This window comes from Salmo trutta, chromosome 32 (genome assembly GCF_901001165.1).
Source record: "Salmo trutta chromosome 32, fSalTru1.1, whole genome shotgun sequence".
Classification (NCBI taxonomy): domain Eukaryota; kingdom Metazoa; phylum Chordata; class Actinopteri; order Salmoniformes; family Salmonidae; genus Salmo; species Salmo trutta.
The window spans coordinates 42,205,316-42,215,819 of NC_042988.1; the positions used below are offsets into that span (position 1 = coordinate 42,205,316).

At 45.8% G+C, this 10,504-nt stretch overlaps 1 long non-coding RNA gene across 1 annotated transcript; it reads right to left on the reverse strand.

Annotated features, from left to right (window-relative positions):
* Positions 1-4,507: 4,507 nt before the first annotated feature.
* Positions 4,508-4,891, reverse strand: LOC115171966 (uncharacterized). Its single transcript, XR_003871320.1, has 2 exons — positions 4,703-4,891; positions 4,508-4,594 (listed from the first exon to the last, which is right to left on the reverse strand). It is a non-coding gene; the product is annotated as an uncharacterized LOC115171966 (long non-coding RNA).
* Positions 4,892-10,504: the final 5,613 nt, after the last annotated feature.

Below are 10,504 nucleotides of genomic sequence, written 5' to 3' on the forward strand. Positions count from 1 at the left end.
GTGTGTTTATAACTTTATCTGGTCTAGAAGGTTGTGTGTTTATACCTCTATCTGGTCTAGAAGGTTGTGTGTTTATACCTCTATCTGGTCTAGAAGGTTGTGTGTTTACACCTCTATCTGGTCCAGAAGGTTGTGTGTTTATACCTCTATCTGGTCCAGAAGTTTGTGTGTTTATACCTCTATCTGGTCTAGAAGGTTGTGTGTTTATACCTTTATCTGATCTGGAAGGTTGTGTGTTTATACCTCTATCTGGTCTAGAAGGTTGTGTGTTTATACCTCTATCTGGTCCAGATGGTTGTGTGTTTATACCTCTATCTGGTCCAGAAGTTTGTGTGTTTATACCTTTATCTGGTCTAGAAGGTTGTGTGTTTATACCTTTATCTAGTTCAGAAGTTTGTGTGTTTATACCTCTATCTGGTCCAGAAGGTTGTGTGTTTATACCTTTATCTGGTCTAGAAGGTTGTGTGTTTATACCTCTATCTGGTCCAGAAGTTTGTGTGTTTATACCTCTATCTGGTCTAGAAGGTTGTGTGTTTATACTCTATCTGGTCTAGAATGTTGTGTGTTTATACCTCTATCTGGTCTAGAAGGTTGTGTGTTTATACCTTTATCTGGTCTAGAAGGTTGTGTGTTTGTACCTCTATCTGGTCTAGAAGGTTGTGTGTTTATACCTCTATCTGGTCTAGAAGGTTGTGTGTTTATACCTCTATCTGGCAATCCACCAAATTTACTTCAATATTCACCACCAACATTGACCAATATCAGTCAATACTAAAATTAAACGAGTGTCTAAACCAAAGCTTTATTTTTCTTGAGAAACTCTGGCCCACTGTACACAGACAGAGACGTGTGTGTTGTGTTAACTGTATGATGCAACACATGTTTAACAAACAAATATTTACAAATTATTTGATCACACTTAAAAATAATATGTATCCTATTCAAAGTCAAAGGCATTTTACAGAACTGCACTAACAGAACATGGATGTACAGTCACAGGAATATAATAAAGTCATCTCCTCACAACAACTGATTTATTAATGTCCATATCTGAAGTCATGACCACTGTCAAAGCCATCAAGTCACACGGTTGTGTTAGAACCGAAGGGTGTGTGTGTGACTGTTGTCATGGAGACCCAGGTGTTCCTCCAGGAGAAGGCTACTCTACCTGGCACAAAGACACTGAGCAAAGGGTAACAGCCGGCTAGTCCAAAAGCTGGATAGAGGGGCTCAGTGAATGTGGTGTGGAATGTGTACATGTGGGTCAATGTGTCAGAGAAGACCGTGTAGAAGGACAGGGTGCTGGCCGGCCAGTCAGAGGAGACCGTGTAGAAGGACAGGGTGCCGGCCAGCCAGTCAGAGGAGACCGTGTAGAAGGACAGGGTGCTGGCCGGCCAGTCAGAGAAGACCGTGTAGAAGGACAGGGTGCTGGCCGGCCAGTCAGAGGAGACCGTGTAGAAGGACAGGGTGCTGGCCGGCCAGTCCAGATACACTCCTATTCTGTTCTTGGAGGGGTCCCTAAAGGGGGGGATTTAATAACAGGGCCATTATGATGAAAATGCATTTTGTGCTGTATACACCAGGACTTGTCATTGCTTCCAATGCCAAGGTCATGGCTGGTGCTGCCTTTTCTTTTGATTCCTTTGTATGTCACTCTGAGAACAGCGTCATCACATTTTTTTTGGGGGGGGGGGTTAGAAGGATTACTTTATCCTATCCCAGGTATTCCTTAAAAAGGTGGGGTTTCAGGTGTCTCCGGAAGGTGGTGATTGACTCCGCTGTCCTGGCGTCGTGAGGGAGCTTGTTCCACCATTGGGGTGCCAGAGCAGCGAACAGTTTTGACTGGGCTGAGCGGGAACTGTGCTTCCGCAGAGGTAGGGGGGCCAGCAGGCCAGAGGTGGATGAACGCAGTGCCCTTGTTTGGGTGTAGGGCCTGATCAGAGCCTGAAGGTACGGAGGTGCCGTTCCCCTCACAGCTCTGTAGGCAAGCACCATGGTCTTGTAGCAGATGCGAGGTTCAACTGGAAGCCAGTGGAGTGTGCGGAGGAGCGGGGTGACATGAGAGAACTTGGGAAGGTTGAACACCAGACGGGCTGCGGCGTTCTGGATGAGTTGTAGGGGTTTAATCGTGCAGGCAGTGAGCCCAGCCAACAGCGAGTTGCAGTAACCCAGACGGGAGATGACATGTGCCTGGATTAGGACCTGCGCCACTTCCTGTGTAAGGCAGGGTACTCTGCGAATGTTGTAGAGCATGAACCTACAGGATCGGGTCACTGCCTTGATGTTAGAGGAGAACGACAGGGTGTTGTCCAGGGTCAAGCCAAGGCTCTTAGCACTCTGGGAGGAGGACACAATGGAGTTGTCCACCGTGATGGCGAGATCATGGAAAGGGCAGTCCTTCCCCGGGAGGAAGAGCAGCTCCGTCTTGCCGAGGTTCAGCTTGAGGTGGTAATCCGTCATCCACACTGATATGTCTGCCAGACATGCAGAGATGCGATTCGCTACTTGGTTATCAGACGGGGGAAAGGAGAAGATTAATTGTGTGTCGTATGCGTATGGTAACACCTCCTATTGTAACACCTCCTATAGTAACAGCTCCTATGGTAACACCTCCTATGGCTATGGTAACACCTCCTCTGGTAACACCTCCTCTGGTAACACCTCCTATAGTAACACCTCCTATGGCTATGGTAACACCTCTTATTGTAACACCTCCTATAGTAATATCTCCTATAGTAACACATCCTATAGTAACACCTCCTATGGTAACACATCCTAAGGTAACATCTCCTACGGTAACACCTCCTATGGCTATGGTAACACCTCCTATGGTAACACCTCCTATGGTAACACCTCCTGCGGTAACACCTCCTATGGCTATGGTAACACCTCCTATGGTAACAACACCTATGGTAACACCTCCTATGGTAACACCACCTATGGTAACACCTATGGCTATGGTAACACCTCCTATGGTAACACCTCCTATGGCTATGGTAACACCTCCTATGGCTATGGTAACACCTCCTATGGTAACAACTCCTATGGTAACACCTCCTATGGTAACACCTCCTATGGCTATGGTAACACCTCCTCTGGTAACACCTCCTCTGGTAACACCTCCTATGGTAACACCTCCTATGGCTATGGTAACACCTCCTATGGCTATGGTAACACCTCCTATGGCTATGGTAACACCTATGGCTATGGTAACACCTATGGCTATGGTAACACCTCCTATGGCTATGGTAACACCTCCTATGGTAACACCTCCTATGGTAACACCTCCTATGGTAACACCTCCCCCGGTAACACCTCCTCTGGTAACACCTCCTATGGTAACACCTCCTATGGTAACACATCCTATAGTAACACCTCCTATGGCTATGGTAACACCTCCTATTGTAACACCTCCTATAGTAATTGTAACACCTCCTATGGTAACACATCCTATGGTAACACCTGCTGTGGTAACACCTGCTGTGGTAACACCTCCTGTGGTAACACCTCCTATGGTAACACCTCATATGGCTATGCTAACAACTCCTATGGTAACAGCTCCTATGGCTATGGTAACACCTCCTATGGTAACACCTCCTATGGTAACACCTCCTATGGCTATGGTAACACCTCCTATGGCTATGGTAACACCTCCTATGGTAACACCTCCTATGGCTATGGTAACAACTCCTATGGTAACAACTCCTATGGTAACACCTCCTATGGTAACACCTCCTATGGCTATGGTAACACCTCCTCTGGTAACACCTCCTCTGGTAACACCTCCTATGGTAACACCTCCTATGGCTATGGTAACACCTCCTATGGCTATGGTAACACCTCCTATGGCTATGGTAACACCTATGGCTATGGTAACACCTATGGCTATGGTAACACCTCCTATGGCTATGGTAACACCTCCTATGGTAACACCTCCTATGGTAACACCTCCTATGGTAACACCTCCCCCGGTAACACCTCCTCTGGTAACACCTCCTCTGGTAACACCTCCTATGGTAACACATCCTATAGTAACACCTCCTATGGCTATGGTAACACCTCCTATTGTAACACCTCCTATAGTAATTGTAACACCTCCTATGGTAACACATCCTATGGTAACACATCCTATGGTAACACCTCCTGTGGTAACAACTCCTATGGTAACACCTCCTATGGCTATGGTAACACCTCCTATGGTAACACCTCCTATGGCTATGGTAACACCTCCTATGGTAACACCTCCTATGGCTATGGTAACACCTCCTATGGCTATGGTAACACCTCCTATGGTAACACCTCCTATGGCTATGGTAACAACTCCTATGGTAACACGTCCTACGGTAACACCTCCTATGAATACCCTCTTCATAATGCATTATATGTGCATGCATCTGCATAATACGCAATGCAATATAACCTATTAGCTCCTATGTCATGCATCATAATAATGCATTAAGCATATGTATTTATCATTCATTATGTATTTTGTCTTCTTTGTCTTGTCTTTATCTTCGTATTGTGGTGGTAGTGTGTGTTCCTTGATGCGCTCTGGGTCTCTCTGGATACTGGAGACAGACCACCACGCAACTCACTGTGGAAAAAGAGAGATGGTTTAACCAAAAAAACTATTCATTTACACCCACACCACATCACACATCACACACCACACGCGCACAAAGTAAAACGTTTGACAACTTACCCTTTTAGCGTGGCACTGCATCGTGCAACCTGGGAGGAGTCATCTAGAAATTGAACAAAATAGGAAAATATATTATATTCTCCTACAGTTCTGAAGGTGACTTGATTGAATAAAGTATGAATATAATAATGTGTCAGAGGAAACCTTTTCCTCACAGCATGTAAAGAAAGTGGAAGAGTTATGTTTTTACCGTTGTTCTGAGTGATGTTGATGTTACCTCCTACTTCGTTATTGCTGATCACTGGGGCACATAGACTGATTCCCCCCTCAGCTGGGAGGGAAGACTGGGGAATGTAGGCTGGGGAGACTGGGGATTGTAGGCTGGGGAGACTGGGGATTGTAGGCCGGGGGGACTGGGGATTGTAGGTCTGGGGGGACTGGGGATTGTAGGCTGGGGGGACTGGGGATTATAGGCAGGGGAGACTGGGGATTGTAGGCTGGGGAGACTGGGGAATGTAGGCTGGGGAGACTGGGGATTGTAGGCTGGGGAGACTGGGGATTGTAGGCCGGGGGGACTGGGGATTGTAGGTCTGGGGGGACTGGGGATTGTAGGCCGGGGGGACTGGGGATTATAGGCAGGGGAGACTGGGGATTGTAGGCTGGGGAGACTGGGGATTGTAGGCTGGGAGACTGGGGATTGTAGGCTGGGAGACTGGGGATTGTAGGCTGGGGAGACTGGGGATTGTAGGCTGGGGAGACTGGGGATTATAGGCTGGGGAGACTGGGGATTGTAGGCTGGGGAGACTGGGGATTGTAGGCCGGGGGGACTGGGGATTGTAGGCTAGGGAGACTGGGGATTGTAGGCTGGGGGGACTGGGGATTGTAGGCTGGGGAGACTGGGGATTGTAGGCCGGGGGGACTGGGGATTGTAGGCTGGGGAGACTGGGGATTGTAGGCTGGGGGGACTGGGGATTGTAGGCTGGGGGGACTGGGGATTGTAGGCTGGGGAGACTGGGGATTGTAGGCTGGGGGGACTGGGGATTGTAGGCTGGGGAGACTGGGGATTGTAGGCTGGGGAGACTGGGGATTGTAGGCCGGGGGGACTGGGGATTGTAGGTCTGGGGGGACTGGGGATTGTAGGCCGGGGGGACTGGGGATTATAGGCAGGGGAGACTGGGGATTGTAGGCTGGGGAGACTGGGGATTGTAGGCTGGGAGACTGGGGATTGTAGGCTGGGAGACTGGGGATTGTAGGCTGGGGAGACTGGGGATTGTAGGCTGGGGAGACTGGGGATTATAGGCTGGGGAGACTGGGGATTATAGGCTGGGGAGACTGGGGATTGTAGGCTGGGGAGACTGGGGATTGTAGGCCGGGGGGACTGGGGATTGTAGGTCTGGGGGGACTGGGGATTGTAGGCCGGGGGGACTGGGGATTATAGGCAGGGGAGACTGGGGATTGTAGGCTGGGGAGACTGGGGATTGTAGGCTGGGAGACTGGGGATTGTAGGCTGGAAGACTGGGGATTGTAGGCTGGGGAGACTGGGGATTGTAGGCTGGGGAGACTGGGGATTGTAGGCTGGGAGACTGGGGATTGTAGGCTGGGAGACTGGGGATTGTAGGCTGGGGAGACTGGGGATTGTAGGCTGGGGAGACTGGGGATTATAGGCTGGGGAGACTGGGGATTGTAGGCTGGGGAGACTGGGGATTGTAGGCCGGGGGGACTGGGGATTGTAGGCTAGGGAGACTGGGGATTGTAGGCTGGGGGGACTGGGGATTGTAGGCTGGGGAGACTGGGGATTGTAGGCCGGGGGGACTGGGGATTGTAGGCTGGGGAGACTGGGGATTGTAGGCTGGGGGGACTGGGGATTGTAGGCTGGGGGGACTGGGGATTGTAGGCTGGGGAGACTGGGGATTGTAGGCTGGGGGGACTGGGGATTGTAGACTGGGGAGACTGGTGATTGTAGGCTGGGGAGACTGGGGATTGTAGGCTGGGGATTGTAGACTGGGGAGACTGGGGATTGTAGGCCAGGAAGACTAGGAGAGACAGAGAGATAGACATAACACTGGCCTCTATGTCCTCAACCTGGTACTACAACACAAGGCAAAACTGACTTGAACCATTTCAGGGAAATTGCTCTCACCTTTGTTGAAAGAGCGTTTCTCCACTGTTGCCCTCTGCTATCCTCCCTTCAGTGTACTCCTTTTTTCTTCCCAAAGACAAACTTCTCTTTTTGGAGAAAGTGGTAATGTCCCTCTCCTCTCTCCTCTCTCTGGAGCAATTGCTCCCCATCTCTTTCTCTCAAACCTCAATCTACAGAACATGAGTGAACTCATGAAAACATATTTTTGTATTCTTCAGAAGTCCAAATGTCTAAAACGCCAAATGTGTACTGAACCTTATCAAATTAAAGACAATTGCTGTTACCTAGAAAACAGTTACAAATATATTTTACTCTTTTATGTATTTCAAATCCATTCGAGTTTGATAAATTGTCAATAACACTTGACTTTCTGTTCCACCACATCAGTAGCACCTAAATATTTGGTTCAAAAAAGATTTATTTCAGAAGTTATTCCAAAACAAACATAATATATTGTAATTATTGAAAGAAGATCCTTATCTTTCTGGTAATAGACATTTACTGCGGCGTCACAGTCATGTCGTCCGAGTTTGGCTGGTGTAGGTTGTCATTGTAAATTAGAATTTGTTCTTAACTGACTTGTCTAGTTAAATAAAGGTTAAATAAAAAATAAAAATAAATGTTATTGTGTGAGAGTGAGAGTGAGAGTGAGCGTGAGAGGGACAGACAGACAGACAGACAGACAGACAGACAGACAGACAGACAGACAGACAGACAGACAATGAAAGAGAGCGAGAACCCCTATCCTAGCGTGAGAATGAAAAGGAAAGAGAACCCCTCCCATCCTGGCAGATGTTTATCTTAGTCTCAGAGCACAGTAGGACTGTAAGCAAACAATCTCTACAAAGGCCCCAACAGTACAGAGTTCCAGATGGCTCATTGTTTGGCTAGTGCAATTTTTATATTCTATTTGATGTATTTTAAGTGTGCAGATACTATTTCTCTGTAGAAAATACTGTTCCTTTTCCAACATTCACTGTTTTTCTAAGTATACAAAACACATTTTCTCAGTATACCCCTAACTGCAGACAAACAGGATGCGGCTTAAGTGTTATTTCCTGTTCCAACAACACCTACTCTTCTCTCAACCCCAGACTGTCGCCATGCAATTTCTTTCCCCAAAAGCTCTCTTACATTTCCTCTACCTCAAGGTCTAATTAACATTTCAATTCCTGATCAAATTATAGTTGTGTCACAGTTTCCCACAGCACGCACTCGCTCACTAAAGTAAAAAAAACTTAAACACATTGCCTTCCCTGTGGCTCAGTTGGAAGAGCATGGTGTTGCAATGCCAGGGTTGTGGGTTTGATTCCCACGGGGGCCAGTACAAATAAATAAATAAAATAATGCATGAAATGTATGCATTTACTACTGTAAGTTGCTCTGGATAAGAGTGTCTGCTAAATCACACAAACATCCAGCATATTTAGGGCAGGATAATTTCTCAGTGTGAATTACTTAAAAAGAGACGTTCCATTAGTAGCTAGGGGGTGGGGTCGTCTGTCATTTAGCAGACACTCTTATCCATAGCAACATACAGCACACATTACATGCATTATTTTATTTATTTATTTAGTACTACTGGCCTCCCGTGGGAATTGAACCCACAACCCTGGCGTTGCACACACCATGCTCTACCAACTGAGCCACAGGGAAGACTAGTAGCTAGGTTTCCATCAGTAGCTAGGTTTCCATCAGTAGCTAGGTTTAGCCAAAAGCTCTCAGATACAGTGCTGATAGGCTACCTACATTATGAGATAATTATGGATAACTTGTAAAAGGGCAGCCAAGCATCGATCATAATATCACCAGAATAAGACCATCAATATTTATTGGAAAGGAGCATCAAGCTCATCACCTGCACTTTCACCACCCTGTGAAGTTCATCTTAACTTATTTCATCTGTAGAGTAATAAACTAGATGGTTTCCCGAGTCGTAATGAGAGGACCCATTCGATATGAGGGTTATTATATCAATATTTACGCATAAAGGAATTTCCACCGCTATTTCTCGCAAAATTAACTTTACAGACACAAAATGATCCCACCATGTTGAATGAACAAATTGTCTGTTGGCATTTATAAAAGTGTACGGGTGTGGCACAAATTAGAACATCTTTGGGTGTGGTGCGATAACCCGAGCCATTGGAATACAATAGTGTGCAACTGGAGCCCGGAATTCGGGGCGTTCCTTTATGGGGGGTGATAACAGACATATATAAGCCTAGGCAACCGTACCACCTGACATGACTTGATACCAAGCCTTACTAATGGGGGGTGATAAGAGACATATATAAGCCTAGGCAACCGTACCACCTGACATGACACCAACGCATTACTAACGTCTGCAGGACGCGTGCGTCGCGTGTTAATGAAAGTCATAATGTGCATAGTTTATATTTATATTAATTAAATCTTAAACATAAATGTTAGAAACGTACAATTTTTCAGCCTACGGCTTGTATATTTCCTGTTATCGCTAATGGCCTAGAAAAGATGATGTCCAATCTATAGGTAACATGTCTTTCCCTCAACACCTCATGGCATGGTATCATGTTATCTTATCTCGCTATACACAGATCTAAATGTTGTTAGCCAATCACAGACTGTGTTACCAGTTCCACATCAGACAAGCAATAAGAGTTTCAGAGTTCACAGGTGCTATTTGGGATCCTTGGGCTGTTCCTACCTCTATCAAGTATAAATGGAAATTGGTTGAGTTTAGTGTTAGTTTAGGGTTTAGGGTAAGGACGTCCCAAGGAATCCGGATAGCGGTGACCGTTCATAGAGTGAGAGACTGGCACGGTATTTAAGAGCTTGGCGGTGATAGACATTCATTACATTTTTTTACAAGCGACAGAAGCGATTTTCAAGTGTCTGCCCCAGATGATGAAAATAACTACCAAGATGTCCTTGATCCAATTTTATTTTTTATTATTTATTATTTAACCTTTATTTAACTACGCAAGTCAGTTAAGAACAAAGTCTTATTTACAATGACGGCCTACCAAAAGGCAAAAGGCTCCTGTGGGGACGGGGGCCTGGGATTTAAAAAATAAAATAAATACAATATAAATATAGGACAAAACACACTTCACAAAAAGAGAGACAACACAACACTACATAAAGAGAGACCTAAGACAATAACATAGCAAGGCAGCAACACATGACAACACAACATAAGAACAACATGGTAGAAACACAACATGATAGCAGCACAAAACATGGTACAAACATTATTGGGCACAGACAACAGCACAAAGGTCAAGAAGGTAGAGACAACAATACATCACACAAAGCAGCCACAACAGTCAGTATTGAGGAGTAAGTAGGCTATTTTTAAGTTGTGATATCGTTAGGAAATATTTAGGCCTACTATGTTTATAAGTCAAATTAGGTTAATTTGAAAATAATTATTTTTTGTTGATCACGAGTTGATAACGTATTGTCGAAAGCACGTAGGCAATATTATTTACTGTGTCGATTGGGGAGTAGGCTAGTGTACATTTGACTTGTAAAAGACACAAACCCAATCTAATCAAAGTAATCCAAGCTAAATTATTGCACCGATTGAAATGTTATGTGTTTTTAGTGTGTATTCTGTTACATGAAAAAAATGTCACTGTTGCCTATTAGATCAAATTCAGTGTGCGCACGTCTGATTTGACTTGATCCATGTACAGGTGAGGCCATTCTACGTCTTTATTGCTTTGTATGAGAAG